The sequence below is a fragment of the Emydura macquarii genome, unplaced genomic scaffold (assembly GCF_026122565.2).
Source record: "Emydura macquarii macquarii isolate MOO-44397 ecotype Brisbane River unplaced genomic scaffold, CSIRO-AGI_Emac_v2 contig_1551, whole genome shotgun sequence".
Classification (NCBI taxonomy): Eukaryota; Metazoa; Chordata; order Testudines; family Chelidae; genus Emydura; species Emydura macquarii.
This window is the reverse complement of record NW_027131688.1, coordinates 5,544,993-5,570,942: the sequence shown is the minus strand read 5'-3', so window position 1 is coordinate 5,570,942 and position 25,950 is coordinate 5,544,993. Positions and strand designations below refer to the sequence as shown.

General features: G+C 46.6%; 1 long non-coding RNA gene across 2 annotated transcripts; it reads right to left on the bottom strand.

Annotated features, from left to right (window-relative positions):
* Positions 1-404: 404 nt before the first annotated feature.
* LOC137157696 (uncharacterized) lies at positions 405-12,364 on the bottom strand. Of its 2 annotated transcripts, none has more exons than XR_010921196.1 (4): positions 12,262-12,364; positions 9,033-9,111; positions 8,513-8,660; positions 405-489 (listed from the first exon to the last, which is right to left on the bottom strand). It is a non-coding gene; the product is annotated as an uncharacterized lncRNA (long non-coding RNA). The 2 variants fall into 2 exon arrangements; XR_010921195.1 differs by lacking the exon at positions 405-489 and adding an exon at positions 8,003-8,405.
* Between the last annotated feature and the right edge of the window lie 13,586 nt (positions 12,365-25,950).

Here is a 25,950-nt window from a genome sequence, read left to right as displayed (position 1 = left end):
AGCTGTAGTGCATGTAGGAATAAGCAGGGACACTTACAGATTATTTTAAAACGGGCTTTGCAGTCTTCCTGAAGCTTAGTTTAGCTTGCGGCCTAGCGGTAGCAATAGTTACTATACGGCCACATTAGGCCTAATGAAAGTTAGCATTAATGAGTATCCTTGGGTCGGAAGATTTAGCAGTATATAACTTGTGATCAAGCCCATGCAGTCTAGGCCGTTTATTTAGCCAGACTTCCTTCGCCTCATTGCCTGGAGACCCCGTTATCTGCTCGGATGCTTATGACAATTGTCAGAACCCCCCAGACGGCAAGCGGCAATGACAGACGTGGACAAGGAGCCAAGACTTCATTACATAGGAAATAGATGGGTGTAAGAAATAGGTGCACAAAAAGGAATCAAACCCACCCCTCAGCAGGGCCTCGGGCTGGGAGGAGGGTGATGACCTTCATGCTTCATCTCACCTTCAGGGAGAGCCCCAGGCCCATGGATCTGTGAGCAGAGGAGGCAGATTCGGCTGTTCTTATCTTGTTTTTCTAGTTCTTGTGGGGCTTCAGAGTCAGAGCAGAAAGGTCTGCCTGGCTAGATTTAGAACTGTGGTACAAGGCCAAGTCTGTAGACCTAGGCTTTGAGACTCATTGCCGCATGCTTTTTTTTTTTTTTTTTTTGGGGGGGGGGGGGGAGGGGGGGTTGCCATGTAGACATGCCCAGTCTTGCCCTGCCTGATTGCCTGTGACCATGTGAAGGAGGAAACCCTCCTGAATCTAATACAGAGGGGACAGGAGCTGGATTTAAGGCCATGGGAATGAGCAGATTAGGAGAAAGGAGCCTGGACGGGAGAGGGGAGGGCAAAGAGGGACTGGAAGCCAGTGGGTGGTTGGGAGACAGACTGGAGGAGGAGCCGGAGGGAGACTGGAAGTAGTTAAGAAAGGAGCCTTGACTGGGAGCCATTGAGATGGTGGGGAGGGGAGACCGAACTGATGAGAAGCTAGGGTGTGTGGGGAGAACTGGGACTGGCTGAACAAACAAGCTCTCACTAAATGTTGCTATTTATTTTATTGTAGCACCTAGGAGCCCTCGTCATGGACTAGAACCTTGCTGTGCTAGGTGCTGTACAAACAAAGAACAAAAAAGGCAGCCCCTGCCCAGGAGCTTGTCTAAGTATAAGGGGAAGCACAAGGAAACAACAAGATAAAACTGGTCAGCATGAGAGGCAATGGATACATCACACCAGCAGCCTAGCCATTGTCAAGCGTTTTGTAAGCATCACAGCAAAGGAGGGTTTTAAAGGATGATAATCATAGAAGATTAGGGTTGGAAGGGACCTCAAGAGGTCATCTAGTCCAAGCCCCTGCTCAAAGCAGGACCATAAGTTGGCTATATTGATGTTTAGGGGGGAAGTCTTCCCCAGTCTGAGGGGCAGCATGGGAGAAAGCACAAAAGCGTTTGTTTGAAAGTTTGACACACGGACGATAGATCCCGGCATCGTGGGACCTTTGGAGATCGGGGTCAACAGCTGATGAACTGGAACTGTTGTTGCTGCTAATGTTAAAGTCTGAAAAGATTATTTTGAGTAAAAGACGACAGCAGTTGAGATGGACTAGAGATGCCATTGCTATTATTAAGGTCAGTTTTAGAAGAAGAGCCCCCTTCTTTATCTGTCTCTTAGCTGGTATTAAGGATGGTAAGTTAGTTGAGATAGGCTGGAGCTGTCATTGTTGCTGCTAAAGTCTGATCCCGAGTCCTAGAGAGACAATCAACACACGTGCACAGGGGAGATGAAAGGACAGGAACAACTGAAAATGAGACAGCTTCTGTCTCTGCTGTTGACTCTCATTTGAAACCAGAATATCCCATTATATTATCCATGAATTAGACAATTTCCGACACAACAATTTTGGTTTGTTGGTTTCCAATCCTACACTTGTTTACAAGGCATGAACTTAGCACAATCCTTGAGTTATATCGGAGGCCTTTTGGTTTATACTAATTCAGGCTTTTTCTTTTTGGCACCTTTTCCCCATCAATATTTGTTCATGTTTATGTGACAGCTGACAAACCTTCACTCGACAACTTGTTAGTTTAGTTCACAGTTTGAATAGATTTGCAGGCCCACTTATTACAACAACATTCACATATGCAAACAAAGGGTGTGATGATTTGAACATATAAAGTGCTATATAATGCTAATAATATATAGTGCTATAATACTCTGAAAAAAAATCAGTTCCTAGGTGTTCCTAATTGGACGCCCAAAATTAGTGGATATTTTCATCCTTAATCTCTCTGTGCACTGTTGTCACCGGTAAGTGTCCCCCTCATTGCAGAGAGATCTTGTATCAGGTCAGGCTATGCCTGCTACCGTAATGAGAGTAGATTGGAGTAGAGTTGAGTGCCCAGGCTGTCTCCGATAGTGGGAAAGATCCTTGTATCTCATGGGACAGCTACTGCCTGCCATGAAACTGGGAAGCCCCCAGGCAATAGTGTGTTGTCCTGCCACAGTCGGCAGGGTGCTTGGAGCTTAGAGTTTTATAACTTGACAAGAGGACTGTAATAAATGCCCCAAGCAAATTAAGTAAGAGAAAAAAATGTCCTTAAAGATCGGGTGCTGGAACGTTTGCACCACGATAACTGGATTATCTGCAGATCTTCAACAAACCAATGATGCACGTAAAAGAGCCGTGATGAATGACTCATTGAAATGACTCAAATGTGGATATCACATCCCTCCAAGAAATGTGGAGAGTATCAAGCGGATCTCTTAGGAAAAAAGACTACACGTTTTTCTGGCAGGGGAAAAGTATTGAAGAGGCGTGAGAACACGGAGTGGGATTTACCATCAAGAATTCACTTCTGGGGATGACTGAGCCACCTACAGATGGATCAGAGAGAATTTTGGCACTGCACTTCTTCACATCTCAGGGCCCAGTCAACCCCACAAATTTGTATGCTCCAACACTCTCCTCATCTGACATCAAGGACCAATTTTATGACCAGTTGAATGCCACCCATCAGCAGGATTTCAAAACATGAATATACTAGGGAAGTTCAACACAAGGGTGGGAGCTGATCATGATGCTTGGACCAACTGTCTTGGTCAATACAGTACTAATAAGATGAATGGAAGTGGTCAAAGACTGCTAGAATATTGTTCCTACCATGACCTCTGTGTAACAAACTCATTCCTCCAGGCAAAGCCACAACACAAACGGTCTTGGAAACATCCTCAGTCTGGCCACTGCCACCAATGGATATCACCACCACAAGGTGTATCAACTTTAACAGTGTCCTTATTATCCACAGTTATCAAAGTGCTGATTGTGACACAGAACATACTTTGGGATACAGCAAGGTCAGATTTAAAACAAATAAAATCCACAGATCTAAAGCAAAAAGGAAGTCCTTGTATTAACATACATACCATAGCAGATCAAGAAAAGCCACAGCAGTCAAAGAACATATTACAAGTCCTTGACTCCAGTAATGTGCCACAAGCACCCAGCTGAAGTGGAAGCAACTGACTAACACAATTTATGACACAGCTCTGCCGGTCTTTGGGAAGAAGGACAAGATGACACATGACTGGTTTGAGGCCTATTCAGGGCGATGGCACCAGTCATAGAGGCCAAATGTACAGCCCAAATTAATTATAAGAGATCCAAATGAAAAAAACCTTACAAGCATTGAGAGTGGGAAGAACCAAGGTTCAACACACTGCTTGGTGTTGTGCCAATGACTATTGGCTGCACCTGTGTGAAAGCATCGAAGTAGCAGCCGATAGAGGCAACATCAGAAACATGTATGATGGGCTCAAGAAAGACTTGGGTCCAACTTTAAAGAAAACAGCCCCATTGAAATCAACAACAGGGGAGATGATCATCGACCACACCAAGCAGATGGATCACTGGGTAGAACACTCTTCTGAGCTTTGCTCCCATGAAAATATTGTGGGAGACACAACCATAGATGCCATTAAAAGCCTATCTGTTATGAGCCAACTAGAAGATGAACCAAATGTCAAGGATCTTAGCCTTGCTATAGATGGCCTCTCCAATAGAAAGGCCCCTGGAAAAAGACTGCATACTGTCAGAGGTCATAAAATATGGAAAACCCCACCTCCTGCAACACCTTTATGAATTGCTCTGTGTTGGAAAGACAGTGAAGTACCACAAGAAATGAGAGACACCAACATCACTCACACTCTCTCAAAAGAAAAACGGGGGTGGGGAGATGGGGGCACGACAGGCGTGACTAACTACGATTGTGGCATTTCCTTTCTTAACATCATTGGAAAAGCCTTCATCCAAGTCATCCTGAATAGACTTCAGATGCTGGCAGGCAGAGTTTATCCTGAACCACAGTGTGGCTTCAGTGTCGAAAGGTATACTATCGACATGATCTTCTCACTGTGACAACTACAAGAGAAATGTAGAGAACAAAAAAAGCCCCTTTAAATAGCCTTTGTCGAGCTCACAAAAGGCTTTTGACCTTGCCAGTTGAAGCAGACTATTCGCACTTCTGGAAAAGTTCCGATGTCCCCCCAAAGATTTTAAGCATGATTTGGTTCTTCCATGAAAAAATGTACGGCATGGTCTAATAGGACAGCTGAGTCTCTGAGGCTTCCCTGATTTGTAGCAGGGTTAAGCAAGGTTATGACATTGCCCAACTCTGTGCAGGATCTTCTTCTCCACCCTACTGAACCAAGCTTTTGGTTCCTCAACTTAGGGAATCAACTTACGCACAAGATCTGATGGGAAACTGTTCAATCTTGCAAGACAGATCTAAAACCAAGACTCAGAAGGTCCTTATCCAACACCTCCTCTTTGCTGATGACACAGCCATGACACCCCACACAGAAGTCCATCTTCAAAATCTCCTGGACAGTTTTTCCAAAGCCTTCCAACCCTTTGGGCTTACGATAAGCTTAAAAAAGATGAACATAATGTGCTAGGGAGTTAAAGAAGCACCCCCCATCTACATCAATTATTATGAGTTCACATACTTGGGGTCCACCATTGCAGTCAACCTTTCCACTTGAAATTGAACTCAACATTCTCATTGGAAAAGTTGCCACGACAACATGTAGTCTGAGCAAGAGGGTATGGCAAAAACAACAAACTGACAGAACACACAAAGATCTGTGTGTATCGCGCATGTGTTATCAGTACACTTTTGTACAGGAGCAAGACATGAGTATTTTTTCCTAAGGTCCAACAGTTTTCTTACGTGTGTCTTCATCGAATTCTTGGAATCCCCTTGGAGGGACACAGTTACCAACACTGAAGTGCTCCAGTGGGCCAGCGTACCCAGCATGCAAGCACATCTTAAACAGAGACACCGCCGCTGACTTGGGCATGTGTGCTGAATGAATAAGGCTGCATCCCAAAGGACATCCTCTATGGCCAATTGGCATCTGGAAAAAGACCTAAAGAAGGCCCAAACTTGCGTTTCAAGGATGTGCGGAAGCGAGACCTCAAAGAAACGGACATGGATATGGATAACTGGGAAGATCACACTCAGGACCGCAGCCTTTTGAAAGAAGAACTCAGTGAAGGTCTCCAAAGCTACGAGAGGAAGCAGCCCAGCTTAGCAGAGAAGGAAAGAGCTCGCAGAGGGCAGTGCTCAGAGAGTCGAAATGCCACCCTTAAATGTGACACATACAGCAGAGAGTCTCTCTCTCCAGTGGGGCTCTTCAGCCACAGATGCGACTGCCATAAAACCAACTGAGCACATTTTTTACCTTTCAGGGGTGCATATGCCTGGTCTCAAGAGCGAAGGAGGCCTAGTGCATTGCACAGAGGTATTGTGAAAATAATTTCATTAATATTTATGAAGCTTTCAGATACTATAGTGACGAGCACCCTAGAGAAACCCACAAGCAAATTAACCATTCTGTCTTCAGAGCAGGGTTTGAATGGTGGGCAGTAAATATGGCAGAAGCCACACACTGAACAAAACATTAAATAGCTGCTTATCCAGTGAGCATTATCCGTCCTGTGCACTGAATGAACCCGGGGTCCTGTGGAAAAGAGAGCATGGCATCATGCAATTAAAGATTGCACCACAATGCACATGCACTTGCTTGCACAGTACACCTTAATTCTGACATTTCTTTACTCTGGAATGATTGCCTTGGCAACCTTAATTGCGTAGTGTGTGTGTTATTTTAGCTACAGTCTCACTAAACCAGAAAAATGCCCAGTCTCAACAATGAACGTAGCCGACTGCGACCAAAACAATAGCATTTCTGATTTTTAAACACAAGCTACCACTTGCAAGGTAAACATTTGAGAGAGACTCTTAATGATGTTCCCCAGGTAAATGACTGCAGTTAGCAAATGGAAGGGGAGGAAATATGGCCTTTGGCTGACAGACATTTTCCATGATTCTTTAAAAGCTGACTAAAGTTGTGTGGATGAGACAAAGGATCCCATCTCTGGGAGATGTAATTAAGATAGCCAAGCAATTGAGCCATTGATGATATACAAATTTTCTTTGTAAGCTATCAGTGTTTTCAGCACTGAAGAGCGGTAGCCATTTATAACAACTGCACCTCCGGATAACAATCCGTTTGTTGAGGAGAATGGAGCAGTACCGCGAAGGGAAAGTCGGCCTCACCTTAAAGCCCAAGTGGTCAGGTTATGGGGTTATCCTAAAGATCCAGCTTAAATGAGGGCCCCTCACTGTGCTAAGCAGCGTTTAAACAGCCCCAAACTGCTTATGCTCTAAAGTGGACAAGGCGTCACCTCTCCATTTTACAGATAGGGACACTGAGGCCCAGAGAGGTGAAGTCCAAAGTCACACACAGCGCATGTGGCAGACTTGGGACATGATCACAGGCCTCCCATGTCCCTTCTCCTACCCAAACAAGACCAGACTCCTTCTCAAGTGTCAGAGCTGCTCTTCCACAGCACCTGCATCCTCCAGGGAGCAAACTACTAGCCTCAGTAGGGGGCCATTTTAGCAAATCACCAGCTGCCCAAGTCATTGCCAACCGTTGAGATGATCAATTATTTTGCTCATTGCTTGTTTCTGGGAGGAGTCAGTTAGTATCTTGTTCAGCCAAGGCAAAGCCAGAAGAGAGGAATTCTGAACGTGACTGTGTCCTTTTGAACCTAACTTTCCGCGCCCCTTCGTGCGAAAAGCAGGCAGTCTGCACATAACCGCATCCTGTTTTGACATTTCTTACAACCTTTACCTTTGCTTGACAATTATCTCCATTTTGATCAGCTGTGCTAAGCTTTTTGATTGACGTCTCTGTCACTTTGGGGGTATAAGAGGGAGGCAGCACGTCGGAGTCAGGCAGATCACTTTGTGGACACACTGAAAGATCCCCAGGTGCAGACAGAAGGACCAGCCACCCGGAAATCTGTGTCGTATTCACCCAACTTGTGGGGGGACTATTAAGTTGTGGGGTTCTCTAATAATCACCTGTTGTATTGTACGTGCTTAAAACCAATACGTGGAGACTGTCAGTGAAAGGAATTCCGATGGGGATTGCTGCAGACCATGCAGTAAAGCTTTAAAGTTAAAAGCACTTGGTTTTGATCCATGTCTGTGCTAGCCATACAACGGGGAGAGGAACCACGGTGCCTTTGGTTTTACTGCCTGACACTGACTCGCAGCCACTAAAAGTTACCCACGGTTCCTCAACGCAGTAACACCCCCTCCTTTGGGCCCCCCTCGCATCCTGTGCCAAGCAGGGTTTGGCCAGGCAAGGGGTTCATGGGCTCTGGTTGAAGAGGTTGGGAGTTTTATCTACACCAGGCCGAGCCCAGACGGGACAGCTCAACACGTGCATTGGCATAACCAGCCAGACATTTCACGTGCTGACGCAATGCCTAGAACCGGACCTGGAAAGTCAGAAGCCGAGAAGGAGGCTCATTGATGGCATGCCAGTACCCAGCATGCACTTCCAGCTCAAAGCCACTGCAAGCAATACTAGGGTTTGAGCTTGGGGGAAAGATCTGGGCTACCTTATCCTGGGCACCTGGTTCTAGCCTTCAGTTCCTCCTTATCTCAGCAGAATATTACTAACGATCATTTCAACATATCCATTTTACTTCTGCTCATAAACACTGCCATCTTCGTCTCAGAGGCATTCAGTAGAGAGTTAAATATTAATTAAACCAGCCTGGGTATGGAAAGACAGTCTCCCTGTAAATTTGTCATTGATTAAATCCATACTGATAGCACTGAAACAAAGAAAGTTATCAGCAGCACGAAGTGGCATCAGATTAGTACGGATTTCAACAGCATCAAAGGAAAACAATCAGGAAAATGAAACCCCCCGTTTTGTTGCATGCTAGGCAAGGAATTGCAGAGGAAGTCTGTATTCTGCTTGGAGCCGGTGAAACTTATGGGCATTCCTCGAGGCCATTAAAGAGGTTAGAAGAGAAATATGGTGCCTGTAGTTTTGACAGCAAAATTGAACGGGGTCAGTCATATCAAAATGCTTTTGTCACATAAAAAAAATAAAGTAAATGCAGCGAGTCCACCTCTCCACCTCTATTACCTGCAGACAATAAGTCAAGAGCTGCTACAAGAAGAGATGTTGCATTGCTCACAGCCTTCCGCTGAACCAAAATGGCATCTCATTAACACGGGCCATTTCCAGCCTGCCAGGCAAATGGCTTCTGGGAGGATGTGCGTGTTCCTGCAGCCTGCAAATGGTTAATGCAGCCGCATCATGTGCCAGACTGTAACAGGCTCCTGCATGACAGGAGAATGCACACAGCCTCCCACCCGTATTCACCTGATGCATGGGTGAGTCATAAGTACCGTCCCTATAAAGGGCCCAGGACTGCGGGCATGCACCCATAAAAGCCTGAGATGGGGCAGAGGTAGGCAGGATGGTGCAGCAGCAGGGGAGATGCAGGATGGATTCCCCCTGCTCAAAGCACAGTCCCCCATGGACAGTCTGGCTCTGCAGCACCCCACCGTGCAGGGATGTGGCTAAAAGCCACAGCGGGACCCTTTATAACTGGACTGGTAAAATGCGAACCAATGAACCTTCCCACAGCTCTGGCACTTACCAGAATCTAGGAGATAGATGATTAGCTTCAGGATTAGAGCAGGCTTCAGCACAGGCAAAAAAACCAGCCTGCTTCCCAACTGAAACACACAAAACAATAATTAAACGCCTGAGAAACAGTCCTGGGGGCAGCAAATAGACGCGTTTTGGGGGCAACGTCGCCCCTGCCTGCATGTTTATCACACAAAGGCTTGAGTGACCACATGTAAATGAGCCTGGCTTAATACACCCATGCGTAGGTACCGACACACAGCCCTGCCTTGCTGTATTGCTGCTATTCCTGTTCCTCACTTATCCCTTTACCACCCACTCCTGCAGAGACTATTTTATTATTTGTAGGACCTTCACACCTAGGAGTGGGCCAGAACCCCATTGTGCTAGGCGCTGTACAAACAGAACAAAAAGACTGCCCCAACCCGAAGAGTTTACAATCTAAGTGTAAGACAAAAGCTGGGGGTGGGGGAGCACAGTGAGACAATATTAGTCGGCGTGATTGGCTTTGGGATCTCACTTGAGCACAATGCAAGAGATTTCACTGACTTTAGTGGGGCCAGAGACAGGTAATGCTTCAGGGCAGGTTTTTTAGTTGGTGGCTAGTGTACACTGCAATTGCAAAATGCTGGGTGTCCTTCTAATGCTACATGAATAATAACCATTTTCTCATGCACAGTGTGTGTGTGATAGCTATGGCAATATCCGGGGCAAACCTCTTGGAATTAAAATAAACCTTATTGAATTAAGTTAAATACCTGTGGGGTCCTGTATTGAAAATGGAAATTGTGTGTGTGTGTGTACACTATTTGAGGATTGCACAGAATTTCTTCAGGAGCCAGGCAGAATTAATACAACCTGTGGGAGATATTAGGAACGTCAGAGGACTTTTGGGGACAGTACATGTGAAGTGGATTTCCTAGGCAATATTTGGGGTGAGGGGAATGCAAAGGATCCCCCTCCAACCCATCATTTTGGAGTTGCGGTTTGAGCAGAGACCCACAGTGTGATGTCCTGGGTTTAAATCAGCTCCCCCTGTGTCTGTCTCCTTCTCTGCTGGGTCCAAATGCAACACGGCACCTGGCTGATTACTGTTCGGAGTCTCTTCAAAGAGCCAAACAAGATAAAGGAGTGTCTCTTGCCCATGGAGGCCCTTGTTTGGAGGAAAGGTGGTGAACAACTTGAAGTCATAGGAAAACCCCTAGCGTGTGACGGTGGAATAGGGGGGCTGGAAGGATTTCTTCTGCCAGAGCTCAGGTTGCAGTTGGGGTGACCCCTGCTAAGCTTCTTAGCACGTGTGTAGGTTCTTTTACTGTTTAATATGTTTTCTCTGTAATGCTTCCACCTGACGAATGAAATGGGCTGGCTGAGAAAGAGCGGTGTGGTCACCCACGCCTGCGGCAATTACACGCTGTACATCCCCGAGGACAGAAGCGAAGCAGGCCTGTTTAGGCAGACTGTCTTTTACTGGAAATAAAGAGTAGGCAAAGCCCAGTTCTGGCTGGACACACGCCAGCCAGGAGAGAGAAAGACGTGGGTCTCCGTTAAGGAGGCCATTCGTCCGGATTGAAGCCGGGCAAGCCGGTTTTTCTGAAGGATTGTCCCCCGTCTGGTAGGGATTTAGAACCGCATGCGTTTTTGTCTGGTATTTTCCGGTGGAATCAGTGGATGCAAGGAGGACTCCACGTTTCAGAGCCCTACAGCCTGCCCCTGCCAGCGTGACCTTGGTGCGCTCTGAAAATGGCATGCACTGTATGGTGGGTTGTGTGCGAGGCTGTAGGAATGAGGTCACGCCAGCTGTACTGGACTCTCCCGTGTTCTGGGGAGCAGCAGTGTCCACCCTAGTCTCCACCCAAGAGAGGCCATGGATGAGAAGCCAGACAGCTCAGTCCCCAGCAGGGGGAAAACACATGTGCTGTGGCCCTGAGCTGTGACCGCATATTTCGTTTTAACCACATAGCAAGGAACATCAGAAATAAGTCTAAGCATAGCAACAGCTGCATCAGGCCAAAAATGCTTGAGGCTCAGATGTTAATACATTGAACCAGCACCACAATAAGGCACTTTGCCAAAGCAACCAGCAAAAAAGTGCTTTAATGACACCTTTCCACCAGCTCTGCGGTGCACCAGTCTAAGGGTGAGTGGGGGCTGCACAGCAGTAGAGAATCAAGCCCCGTGGCTGTTTGTTTGTAAATGTAATTCATTTGTACACATTCTGAAATCTGTTTCTTCATCCGTTTTCCCTACCTTTTGCCTTCATTGCACACACTGGTTTGTTGCCACTGGGAAAGCTGGAGTGTTTGTTTTGAGAAGAAAATTCACAAAGAATTACATGAATTTTTTCACCAGACTTGGGGAAAGAGAAAATAAGTCTGATTTTGGACCTGGTTTATACAATTGTGCTAGGGACCCCCCCAAAAAAAAAAAAAAGGCTTCTGGTCCAGTCACTGGCCTGGTACTCAAGAGTTTTCAGTTTGCTGGCAATTCTGAAAAATTGAAAACAAGTTCATTTCAAGTCAACCAGAACATCTTGCCCAAAGTGAAATGGGTGTTTCATTTTGAGCTTTTTCCCCCCCCCCTTTTTACATGTTCTTTAAAAATAAAAGCTAATTTCAAAATAGAGTTGTTTTAAATCAGTCAAAACATTCCATTTAAAAAAAATGAAACATTCTTGTTAAAAATAATATTTCCCCCAACAGAAACAACACACTGAAACAGACCCAGTTTTTAATACATTTTGGTTGACCCAAAATAGAACATTTTGCCAAAAAATAGTTTCAGTCATAAAGTTTCACCCAGCTCTATTCAGAAGACGTGTGTCCATTTCCCAACTCTTAAGGGTGTGTGTGTGTGTAGGATGAAAGAGTTGGTGTGAGATCAACTACAACTGAAGTTTAGATAAAAATCAGTTGAGACTCCAAGTGCAACTATGGACAAATCACTTAAATTTCTGTGCCTTAGTTTCCCCATCTTCTGCCATTCTTTACCTGCCTTATCTATTTAGACTGTAAAAATCTTCTGAGCGGGAATGCAGCACCAAGCACAACAGGCTCCTGACTGGTGCCTCCAGACACTATTTTAAAACACAAACTAAAAAGCAGCAGTGCCAATTTAAATGTGAATGTTAGGGGCCAGGACATGGGGGGTCTTTCTTAGTGGTCAGAGCAGGCCTATGGAAGGAAGGTCAGAGCCAGAAGCCAAATACCAGAGCCAGATCTGAAGGTCAGAACCCAGCTTACCTGGAGTCAGGGAAGGCAGGATAAGGGCTAGGTCCAACACAGGAGCCATGAACAAATGCCTTGAGCAACCAGCCCCTTGCTGCTGGGTTTAGGAGCAGGTCTGCTGATCCCCCTGGCAATTCTGCAGTTTAGCCAATCAGGGGCCCAGCTGTGCTCATTAGACTACCTGGAGTTCAGCTGGCAGGTAAGCAGGAGAGCTGCGGGGCCCTCCCCCCCTGCAACAAAATTCCTTGATTGCTCAGTTTGTATCAGAGTTTTTAAGATTCTTTTCAGCTCTCCTTTAATGCTCTTGACAAATCCAGCCCTGCTTCTGTGAGAACACAGAAAGACATGCAGTATAATTGCAGGTAGTCCAAGCATTACAAACGTTTCACAGTGGCTCAGCTAACCACAGGAAATGTAACTAATAAAGGTAAATAAGTGTTAGCCCCCTATTCTTTATAAATATGCACAGATGTGCCCTGGCTGGTTATTACATGGCTGAATGGTAGCTGTGGTTTGATTACAAAGCTGTAGTCAAAAGTGCATCGTCTAAATAACTTTGTAATAAATCCTGCGGCTCATCAGTTTTATGTGACTGAAATGACTGGGAAAGGGAAGTGTCCAAAATTCCCTCCTCACACATTCTTGTCAATACGTGGAAGATACAGAGCTGCATTTCCTGCCTGAGATCCTGCACCCCCCGAAGTCAATGGCAGAACTTTCAAAGACATCAGGGGGGATAGGATTTCCTCCTTTATCTCGGTGAGGGGTTTAGGGAATCGCTCACTGCCCAGCGTATGAATTCTCTGTATAACTCTGTTTCTCCAGGTGAGCTGTCAGGGACCCACCAGCTTCTTAGTTTTCTGCTTTTCTCCTCTGCTTGGACTCCAATTTTTCCATCCCATGGGCTGTAAGGACTTCAGGTCTCCAGTGGCCCATGGATTCCTGTTTGTATTCCCTAGGGCAGGGATTCACAGGGACACCTTATGAGCAAGAATAGCGCTGCTGCTCCAGCTAGAGATGGGGTGTAATGAGCTACCTGGGGATTCCCCCCTTAGATATCCCAAACAGCGCAATGTGGGGAAATGGCTCCTAGGCGCTCACCCCACTGGCACAGGGGCTGTGGCCAAGCAAAGGGGACATGGTTCCCGTTATCCCTTGGGAAATCCAGGGGTCTCTGTGGAAGAGCAGCCCTTGAGCTGCTCTGACTTCTGCTGGTGCCAGCCCGGGCACAGGATTCAGGAATTGCCGGGGTGACACAGCCACACTTCAGAGCGGTGTCCTGGCTCTTCGGGCAGGGGCACAACTCCAGGGAGAGGCAGACCCAGCACCTGAGACAGCAGCACAAGCAACCCCATGGCTGGGACCCTGCTGCCCGCCCAGGAAGGAACGGGCTGGGTCACTCACATCCCCACCCTATGGCGTAACCCCTGCTGGTGTTCTGGTGCTGGGGGCTAGGAGGGGAGGCCCTGCATCCTCCAGGCCACGCCCTGCCCTGGCGCCAGCTATTCAAGGCAGGGTGAACCTTGCAGGACACAGAGGGAGCTGGTGCCATGCTGTCCCATGGGCTCCCAGCACCCTGCTCTGTGTGGAAAGCCCTGGGATCCGGATGGCAGCCCGCCCCCCCTCCCTGCTGCTTCCCCGTCTGGGTCTCCTCGCCCAGCCTCCAGTGCTACAACGCCAGTAGGGGCTGCCCTGTTGGGCCAGGATTCTAGGGGCCCTCCCATTGCACCCCTGTCTCTGCCTCCCTTGTGGTCAGTGCCACAGGTACCCCCCTTCTTCTGCCCAAGGTGTGGGGGGGGGAAGCTTTTTACCATTGCACAGGTCAAAAGGTCCTGGAAGGTATATATTGGCCCCCTCCCCCCCTCTCTTTTGCTGCCTGTAAGCAAGTCAAAGTCAAACCAGCTGCCATGGAGATGGGATTTCCAGCATTTCTTTTGCTAGAATGCAAGCACTGGCCATAAGCCACTTTCGTCTCCCACCCCCTCCGGTCTGCTACCGAGGGCAGAGAATCTGCTCCCACATTTCCACATACTTAGCCAGCTGTCTGGCGCGGCACAGCCAGCATGCTTTGCTGGAGCTCTGTTTCTGCCCCCCTCAGGTTTGCCTAGCAAGATCACGCACCGTATGAAAATGCACAGGAGCTGCATTTACACTAATACCCCCGTGCCAATCAAAGAGAAACGCACGGTTACCCACGGACCATAAAGCTATAGCAAACAAGCTGCAGAAAAGGATCTCTTCTGGGCATGCGATACATTTTGAAGTGCCTCCGTAATACCTGTGAGAAATAACCCGAAATCCAGCAGTTGTTTCTCCTCTCCTTTTAGCATAAAAGCAGCCTTCGGAAGCTCTGACACAAAGGCATCAAGTTAGGCCCGATGTCCTCTGCAGTCCTCCTCTGCAGCTGCACATCGGGCCTGATCCGGCACACAGTGAAGTCAAAGGTGAAACTCCCCCTGGTGTCAATGGCACAGGATCAGGCCTATAATGCCCATCTTCAGTACGGCACCAGAACAACAACTGGATGACAAGGGCTTTTAAAAACGGTGAGATGATTTTCCCGAGCAGACACGGCTTGGTTTGATTGCCCTCTTGCTTTTCAGTGCATAGACAGCTGGTGTGCTCGAACCACGGCTTACCACGCTGACCGGTGTTCTCTCATTGTTTCCCCGTACTCCCCTGTCAGTCTGTGCTCATCTGTCTCTTGTCCTGTGCATAGATTGTAAGCTCTTCAGGGCAGGGACCGTCTCCAGTTTGTACAGCGCCTAGCGTATTGGAATCCTAGTCCAGGCCTTGGCACTACGGTATTAAAACCAGAGCTCTATGTGTCAGTACTGCCACATGCTGGGGGGGTCTTTGGATCCAGAATGTGAGCTCTAGCTCCAATTTCTGGCTTTGCAACCAACCAAACCCACAACACCAGAAAAAGGCCAAGTTGCATTTCGGAGGCCTGGATGTGGTAAATAGGCCCCGGCCTGACCACTCCGCCCCCCTGTCTCCGAGAGGCTTTCCAGCCCCAGGGGGCCGTAGGAAGCAGCACTGCTCCCAGATGCCAGTGACAGTAGAACGACAAGTCTTCTAAGCCCTTGGGTGCCCTGCCGATAACACAAGGTGTTGCTGTGGCTCTTGGAGGTATTCGAGGACTGACGCCGCACTCCTGGGATGGCGGAAAGCCTGCTGAGCACCACAGGCCTTTATTCAGAACCGTCCCACTTCATCTCCTACGGGTGGGCCGCACGTCAAGGTCAGCCCGATTTTCCCTCCCACTGTGGATCCCTGGATCAGCATGTAAACTTACCAATAGCTTCATGAGATCCACTCGGAAATAGCTACAAATGGGCACAGGTGCTCCTCCCCCTCGTCCCTTTGTGCTTGTACTGGCCTGTATCGGGTAGGAGGTCCCTGTGTTCCCAGTCAGACTCCAAGGGATTAAAGGGGTCTTACACCCTCTTACTACCCTGGGCTAAGGGGGCCAGGGCTAGTAACAATCCAGCCCATAGAGAGTTGGAAGTCCACCTCCAGTTGTGTGGCCGCTCTCCAAAAGGCTCAGATAGATACAGGCACTCTCTGCAGTCTCGCAGAAGCCAAGTTTATCTTTTAGCCTTAGCAGGTGACCGCAAGATTCTCGTATGAGGAAACATCAGTGGGGAAAATGCTGGAGCAAGAAGTTAAAGTCTCATTTAGAAGTGACTGAGCAGGCGATTTTAGCCAGCCTTCATTTGAATTTCATCTCTGGGCTTCTCTTTCAGAAAGAACTTGGTTTATCAGAGGCACCGCATGCTCCAGCACCAGCCTTTCTTCCGGGAATAGCTGCACATCTCCTGGTCCTGGATTCGAGCTGGCGCAGCTCAAGCTCATTATCAAAGTGACCTGCTGAGGTAGGGAGATGAGCACGGAACATTTCACTGACCCTTTCATTCCCCTGCGTGGCCGGATACTGACCCTTAGAATCACTGTCAGCAGAATAGGCTAGGATTTATAGGAAGCAAAACGGAGAAGAAAACCACCGTAAAAAGTTTTAATAGCCGACATCAAAACCTTGCACAACATAAACTGCTGGCAATTAGTATGCCTGTTTGCCTGAGCATCTGAGCTCCGTCTTTGCCAGTTGAGATTAAAAAAAAAAAAAAATCATAGGGACCTGCATGAATTATGAGCTGTCTTTTACACAGGCAACATTTTCAAGTGCTTCTTCGATGAGCACGAGTCTTTGATGTTATTTCACTTGGCATATATTTTGCCAATTAGCTGGGTTATTTTAATTAAGTCATGACATGGAGCCCCCTATTACTGGACTCCTGTCACTTCCTATTAGTGTTATCCTGAGAAATATGAAAATGTGGTGTTCTAAAAATTTCTTCTTATTAAATGGTGTTTGTAGCATTCAAGCAACTTATTCTTCAGCTCATTGTTTTGTTAGTGATTATGAGTGGATTATGAAAAAATATCCATATAACAAGTCACATAAGCATCCTCAGATTCAGAGCTAACTGGCAATTTTACCAAGCCATTCAGCATATTTCTGTAAGAAATTAATTTATCCCCCCAGATTCTCTGCTGTTTAACATTTTTTGCCAGGCTCTCTGGGTGTTGCCCGGGGATCAGACAGTATCATTTTTCTGTGTCCAACCCTGCTCACTGAAGCATTTCTCCACATAGAACTTGAGGTCCCTTTTGTCTGTGTTTCTCTGTCTCCACTCAGAGATTGTCTTTCAAGGGCACTGCAGGTGGCAAATAGCCGACTTTTGAGTTAAATATTAAACTTCTTGTATCTAAGGATGGATGAGCCAGTTTCCATTAAAACAGATAAACAAACATTTTACCCAGAATTTGAAGTGAATCCACACCAAACATATTTTTATAGTAAAACAACGTAACTAACTTTGAAATAGAGATATTCTTCATCTTTGTGCCCTTCCTGGTTCTAACGGGAAGGGGAAACAGGTGTCAAAATACTATGCCATATTTAAAAGACTGTCAGTTACTTGGGGCAGTTTTACGAATCTCAGCTTTCAGAGAAAGAGAAGGGGTTGTGGAAAGAATCTTGAAAATGCAAAGTCAGTGTAGCCTAAAGGCACTCAAATCAGAAGGCAAATAAAAAGAACCCAGCATTTATTATTTAATAAACTCACATGGTTTTAAGTCAAGCTTATGATTTTTGGGGCCTGACTCAATTTTTTTTTAATACTGGGGGTTGGCAATACTGGGAGTCTTGTTATGTGTTTGTATAATGCCCGTCACAATGGGGTCCTGACATTGGATGGAGCTACTAGGTCCTAGAATCATATAAATAATAATAAATAGAGGCTATTCTCATGGTGTCACGTGACCCAAACGAGGAAGTACCAAAAATCTCCTGAGAAAGTCTCTTTTCAGGAGATTTCCAGCCCAGTTTTGCAGATTTAAGTGCTTTGAGAAGGTCTAGACAGATACATGACTTTTGGGAGGCTTCTCCAAAACAGAAGAAATCTCCAAACCTTTTGAACTTTGCCCATTAACGATTCCAACATTCTCAGCACAAGATTCAATTCAACCCTTGCCGTTTTGCTTACATCCGTTCACTGTAATATAGCGTAACCCCTTTTTTTCTGGGCTACGTGGGAGCAGGCAACACTCACCTGTATGCACAGGCGCCTCAGGTTGCTGACAACAAAGGAGATCCTGAGTATCCCAGTGATGATGTAGGATAGGTGGGAATCCTCCATCCACCCCTCTGCTGCAGTCCCTTTACTCCTAAAGGAATTTATAATTGGCGGTACCTCCACCTGGCTGGCGCCTACACATGCTCAATAGCGGGCCTTGGGAGCTTCCAGGACTAAACCTAGTCTGATAATAATAATAATAATAATAATCTGTGGCCTGGGTCTAACTCAAACAATACCATTTATGCAGACTAAACATCCAATATACTTCACTTAGAGTTAACACACCTTTACTTAACACATTAAGGAAATATGGCATAACAGACTGAAATTAAACATCATGACTATTTTAAATACACGGGGGCAGTTGAACAAATCAATTAATAAATACAGTATACAGTAATAAACGAAACTTGTCTAACTGGCATTTACACTGCCACTATTTACCCCACCTCTGGAGTGTGTGCTCCCCTAGAGCTCAGAGCCCCGACCCCTTGCTGGCGTGGGCACGCGTGAAGATCTGAAGATGGAGGCAGCACTCTGTGGGTTCAGTGTACCAGTCCAGCCCAGGTATCAAGCTGAAGATTTGAAGTTGGCCCAACCAAAAGTCTGCGATCCTGGCCCTGGCTCAAAGAGACTCTCTCTCTGCCTCTTCTCAGGCCCAGTCAAGGTCTCTCTGCAGTGCCCCTTCTTTTACAAGCCCTGCCCCAAAACAAAAGGGCAGGAAGGCACTCACCCCACCTTCACTGCAGGCCCACCTCAGGCAGCTCCAGGCTCACTCCCTGCCCTGGTTTGGGCAATGCCACCAACCTCCGAAGCTCCCTGCTCCATCAAGACTCCAGCAAGCTCTCAGCAGCCGCTTCGGGACCCCGGCAGCAGCAGCTTCCAGCCTCAGCCGCGCTCCACCCCTCCCCCCCAAAAAAGAAAATGGAGTCCACCCATGCTTTTTTTTTTGAGCTCCCCGGAATAGGGAGAGCCTCTCTCTCTTTCCCCAAGGCATCATGGGAGTTTCCCAGGATCTTCTCAACTGTAAAACTCCCAATTAAGTTCCGAGGCCCTTCAAGTTCAGGGTGCCTATAACAACAAGCACCTTTTCCCCTTTCGGTAAAGATTATGGGTGTGAGCAGACATTTCCCGTTCATCCAGCGCCAGGCCCTCACCTGGCGTGAACTGGCGCAGTGCCATGGAAGTAAAAATGGAACTACGAGAGATTACACCAACGTTACGCTCTGATGCGTCCTACACCAGCCATTCCCAAGCACAAGGAAATCGCAGCAGGACACACAGGTAGGCGGTCAGTCACAACATGTAATAACCATGAACTAGTTAAGTCAGCAACAATGTGAATAGAACATAGCAACAGTCCAAATAGCCAATATGTTGCAATAGGCCTCCAGTAACTGCACACACCCAATGCTATGTGCATGCGCCCATGCACACGCACATACACGCGCACACATACACACACACATATGCACACACACACACAATGTTTACAGAAAATGTGCGGTAGTATTTGCCCAGTTGTGTTCACAATAGAGCTGTTCAGAAAATGGAACTTCCACTCCAACATTTCGACATTTCCTTTCATCCCAAAGCACGACACAAAATTGAAGTTTCAAAATGTACTACAGATGGGAATGTCAAAATATTTCATTTTGGAAACATCCACACAACGATGACTCATAATATAATCAAACATTCAATATAATATATACACACATTAATATTAAAATTAATTAAAAGTTGTGAAACATTAAAAGTTGAAATGAAATGAGAAAGTCAAAATCAAATACTCCATTTTGATGCAAATTGTTTCCAAAAATAGAAAAAACTGTGGAAATTTTGTTGAAATTAACATATTCCTGCAAACCATTTTAATCTCAGCAAAACAGCATTTTCCAATGAAAAACCTCCATCCAATTTTTTTCCAATAAGCTCTATTTCAGAATGGCCCAGGTTCTTATATTCTTAATCAGCATGAGTAGCTCCTTAGAATCATAGAATCATAGAATATTAGAGTTGGAAGGGACCTCAGGAGGTCATCTAGTCCAACCCCCTGCTCAAAGCAGGACTAACCTCAGCTATATCATCCCAACCAGGGCTTTGTCAAGCCTCATCTTAAAAACCTGTAAGGATGGAGATTCCACCACCTCCCTAGGTAACCCATTCCAATGCTTCACCACCCTCCTAGTAAAAAACTTTTTCCTAATGTCCAACCTAGACCTCCCCCTGCAACTTGAGACCGTTGCTCCTTGTTCTGTCATCTGCCACCACTGAGAACAGCCTAGCTCCATCCTCCCTAGAACCCCCTTTCAGGTAGTTAAAAGCCGCTATCAAATCCCCCCTCACTCTTCTCTTTTGCAGACTAAACAAGCCCAGTTCCCTCAGCCTCTCCTCATAAGTCCTGTGCTCCAGCCCCCTAATCATTTTGGTTGCCCTCCGCTGCACTCTCTCCAAATTGTCCACATCTTTTTTGTAGTGGGGGGCCCAAAACTGGACACAGTATTCTAAATGCGGCCTCACCAATGCCGAATAGAGGGGAATAATCACTTCCCGTGACCTGCTGGCAATGCCCCTCCTAATGCAGCCCAATATTCCATTAGCCTTCTTGCCAACCAGGGCACACTGCTGACTCATATCCAGCTTTTTATCCACCGTTACCCCCAGGTCCTTTTCTGCAGAGCTGCTGCCCAGCTCGTCGGTCCCCAGTCTATAGCTGTGCATGGGATTCTTCCTTCCTAAGTGGAGGACTCTGCACTTGTCCTTGTTGAACCTCATTAGATTTCTTTTGGCCCAATCCTCCAGTTTGTTTAGGTCACTCTGTATCCTATCCCTACCTTGCAGGGTATCTACCACTCCCCCCAGCTTAGTGTCGTCCGCAAACTTGCTGAGGGTGCAATCTACCCCATCCTCCAGATCATTAATAAAGATGTTGAACAAAACCGGCCCCAGGACCGACCCCTGGGGAACTCCGCTTGTGACCGGTTGCCAGCTAGACATGGAGCCATTGATCACTACTCGTTGAGCCCTATGCTCTAGCCAGTTCACTATCCATTTTATAGTCCATTCATCCAACCCATACTTCTTTAACTTGCTGATAAGAATACTGTGCTCTGTGATTAATGCCATTGATTTGAAGATGACTATTCAAGGAGTAAGGTTCTACTCAAGATGAGCGAAAATTATGATTCAATATATTTTTCATGGAATACATTTTTGTGGGTTCATCCAGCAAACATTTACCTGTATGAGTGAGTCCCATTGACTTGATGAGACTACTCATGTGAGCAAGAATTACTCAAGTGAATAAGTTTTTGCAGGATTGTTCTCTACCTTTCATCTTTCAGCCTCTTTTTTGGACATAAAAGTGGGATGGGGCTTAGAAAAGTGTATTTATCTAAACTTTGCCATTTCCTTTAGTAATAGTATCATCACCAACATTAAATGGAATAAAACCTATTTTATGTCTCAAGATAATTTTTAAGGGAAACATAGTGACTTGGATGGGCAAGCTTCTGTAAGGCAGAATAGCTCTACCGAAGTGAAGGAAGCAATGCCAATTTACACAAGATGCAGATCTGGCCCTTCATATTTATTCTCCAGAATCTGGAGATGGGGAGAGATTGAAAATGGCAAATGACTAATACAGCAGTCAGTGTGAATCTCCATCCATCTGCCCAATCTTCCATGGCTTATAATAACATATTAGTCATGGAGAAGAAATAACATTTAATTATATTATTTCTCCAGTTAATTTGCTCAGAGACTAATTCATTCATACAGAAATAGTGTGACACTGTCTATCCTGAAGAAATTAGATACAGCTCATGAATGTTGCAAAAGAATGATTTACCACTTGCCCTGAAATGTAATTTACTTATACATGGTATCATTTTATATATTTTGCAATAAGTTCTTGTTATATATCACATGTATTTTATGCACATAAGTTATAACTATTATGATCTTTGGCCAGTAAGAAGGTGATAAAAATAAGACGTGTAGGTTTTCATAAAACAGGAGACATTTGTTTGGGCATTGTCTAATTTTCACATGGTCCTTCCCAGAGAGAGATGGTACATTAATAACCGAGTTCTCTGATGGAATGAATCATATTCCTGAAAGCAGGCCAATAGCTGTTCATGATATTCATGGCATCACATTCATTTATGAATATCTCCCCAGAAGCCACTTATTGGATACTGGCATTTGAGACAAGGAAAGTTGGCCAGGAGACATCTCCACTTTATAATAGGATCCTTAATATTATACACAAGTGATATGCCAAAATGGACAGAGTTTGACATCTCATTTGGAAGGTGGCACTTCTGGCAGACATCCATTTAAAGTGAGGGGGCATAGATTTCCCCCATCCCGCCTTCCTCTCTTCCTCTCTCATGCGCGCCCTTCCGTATCAGCAGCCTGCAAATGAGCTCCGACACTCACCCCCTCCAAATTTGAGTGAGTGGCGTTGTGACCTGGTGCACGGGGTCACAGCGCCACTCAGGTGTGGCCTGAACACTGTGTGGTCCGAGTGTCCCCCTGGCTCCCTGGCCTATGCCTCATAAAAATACGACTGCCAGCTCTCGTGCTGAATTATGGTATCAGCACTGAGCTCAGCCCTTCAATAGGCAGGCAGTAGATTTCTTTTCAGTGACCAGTTCAGCAGCTGAAACAACGATCTCCTTTGGATAGGGGAGGTCTTAAAAGTCCACAGTGGTGTATCACGAATGCTTTACCCTGGGCTTGTGCCAGACGTTAAGGCCCACATGCATACTACTTACAAGAACGTTAGGGTGACAATCAAAAACAATGTTAGAAAACCAACAGATGCAAAATTAAGGGGACCCTTTACCAGTATTTACTGAATGATTTCTGTGACTAGATCCTGCTCTGTCGATTGTTTGCAAACACTGGGCTGAAAGCGAATCCGTTCTTCAAAACATAGGCCTGGTCTACACCGGGGTTCCCAACCATTTTGAATGAAAGTCCCACTAGTTAACACTAGGTAAAAAACATGCCCCCCTCACCTCCCGACCCAGCCATAAAAACACATAACCTCTATCAACACGCAATGATAATAATACCACTAAATAACATCAGTAATAATAATAACGATACGTTACTCTTACCTAAGTAAGAAGCTAAGCCGTCCCTGGTGCAGACACCAGCACACACCCCGTGTGGCCCCCCCCTTCCCGGCCCTCATGGACTGAAGGTAATGAAGGGCTCTGGTGCATTGCCTGGGATTGCTCTGGGCCCCACTGTTGCAGGGCTGCTTTGCTCCGGCCGGGGCACTTGGCCAGCTTGGGTCTGGGTGGAGGCTGCTGTTCCATTCCAGCCAGCACAGAACTCGTGGCTGCTGCTCCCTGGGGGGTGGGGCGGGCTGCTCCTCTACTCCAGACAGTGTGAGACTTGAGGCTGCCTCAATATTACTGAAGCCTCACGGCCCCCCTGTAAAATTTGGCATCCCCCCCAAGGTGGTCCCACAACCCAGGTTGGGAACCATTGGTCCACACTGCCACTGCCGCTTGACGGGTGATACACAAGCTACATAAAGTACTTACTTACGCTGCTGTACTGCGGCATCTTCACTGTGCTACATCGACGGGAGATGCCCTCCGATCGACGCAGCCTTGCTCCTTTTGGGAAGTAGATTAATGGCGTCGATCGGAGACCACTTCTGGGATCGATTGAGAGGGTCTCCACGACCCGCTGCATCAGTCCCCGAGTTGCCAGCCGCGCAGACATACCCATAGCTGCAGAAAGCCATGACCCTCCAAAGTGACATTCTTCAGTGCTGAAGATCCCAAAACCTTGTTCCGTCGGGAGCTAGGAACAATGTGTGGCTAACTCATTAGATGTTATTAGAAACTTGACAGGTCGTTGGGATCCAAATCCCCAAAGGGAGGGAGGCATTGCAGTGGTGAGCATAGCAACACTTCACAGGGCCTAGCCACCCCGAGGAACCCACAGACCCTGGCTTAGGCACCTAGGCTTCCTATAAAGAGCATGGGTAGTGCTAGGCACCTGAGAATGAGGGCCACAAAAGCCAGCATGTTAGGTGCGGAGCCGCCTAAGATAGCCAATAGCAGATGCCGAGGAGAGGCGTGCCCTAAGCCCCGCCCCTCTCCTGGAGTTGGACACCTATGTCATGTTTTGCAAGCATGGTGGCAGCACATACCTCAGTCTACCTAAGGCGGCGGGGCAGGGCACACTGGACACCTCCTGTTAGCCCAGTGACTAAAGCACTCACCCAGGCTAGAGGAGACCCAGATTCAATTCCCCCCTCTGTTTGATGTGCAGAAGGGGTTGTCCCTTCCCCCACCGCCTCAAGGGAAGTCCTTCTCACTTTCTCTAGTCCCATACCTAGAAATAGGCAATGGAACAGCACTGTGGAGAGATTGAGGGAAACCAATATCTCATACTCCAGGCACTCGCTTGAGACCTCCTGCTCAAATCCCTTTTCTATCTCAAGCAGAGGGGGAAATTGAACCAGGTTCTCCTCCAGCCCACACCAGTTCCCTCCCTACTGGTTTAAAGGGAGATCATCCTTCCTTTGGCTGTTCTGTCGGAAGTCTGGTGTGCTTTGAGGCCTCACAAAGGAGCTAGATGGAGGAACATCTGTCTTTCCCTCGTGCGAGCATTAGGTGGGGGCTTATGTGCCCGGACACCCCACACCGAGGTGCCGCGCACCCCACACCGAGGTGCAGCGCACCCCACACCGAGGTGCCGCACACATGCCCAGCCCAGCAGCAGAAACGTAGGCCCTCGGCAACTTTTATGGTGAAAATGTAGTCATCTCCACGGGTAAGGGGCAGCTGAGAAACGGTTTTGGGGATCTCACTTGTACCTAAACTTTGGACTTAGGCACCTAAGTTCTTTTGTGGATCTGGGCCTTCAGCAAGGAGGCTAAGATAGGAGTCATGTGCCGGGCCTTATAACTATTAGCTAGAATCCTAGCCATTGCACTCTGCTCTAATTTCAGGCTAATTGAATGAGCTGGAATGTCAATGAGCGAAGTGTGTCGGCCATGACTGTAGATAACCACAAAAGCATGGATCCAAATCTCCTCTCTCTAAAGAGGAAAGAAAAAGGGCACATCCGCACGTTTGTTAAGTAGCAGAAGATTGACTTCCTTGTTGAAGGAATCGGGGCAACCAAAGCAAGACCTGAATCAATCTAAACTCCCAGGGCCATAGTCAATGCAGTTGTAACTCTTAAACCAGGGCTGAATTTGACTCTTGACTGAGTTAAACATGCACATAAGTGCTGTGCTGAATAAGGATGGACAGCTGAATAGCAGCTGATAAGACATGACAGCTGTATCATGATCATCAGATGCTGAAAAAGAATCAGCATATTTAACATGTTGCCTGGAACCAATAATTAATATTTAAGTTTTAGGAGTATTACATAGATACAAAAAGAATTGATATCTACGCCTCTATGTCCTCAAGACAAACTGATAAAACAGAAGAAGAGAAGGAATAATTAGGAATGAACTTCACATAAATCTGCATGTCATCTGCATAAGAACTGATCTCTTATCCATATCTTCAGATCGTTTCAATCAAAGGAAGTGCAGAGAGACCCAATAGTAATGAGCCCAAGAGAGAACCCTTTGCGGCATTCAGAAGAAACAGACCATCCAAGATCAGTACATATCATCTAACCCAACTGAGTACAATGACTGTGGAAGCTAGACAGATTCCAAATGATTTGGCACAACTGCAAGATCCATTGAGCACTGTGGTAGTACTAGTACTAGTAGGCATCCTTTGGTCTCGAGAGATCCTGGATATGCACTCCTGAGAGGTAAAAAATTTGCTCAGCTGATTTTATGGCAGCCGTGGCTGTGGCTGAAGAGACCCACTCGAGAGAGACAATCTCTGCCGCATTTGTTACATTTAAAGGGGGTGTTTCGACCCGCTGGGCTCTGTCTTCTGCAAGCTCCTCTGCTAAGCTGGACTGCTTCCTCTCGTAGCTTTGGAGACCTTTATTGAGCTCTTGTTTCCATTTCAGTTTAAGAGGCTAAATGTTCAGTAGTAAAGAGATG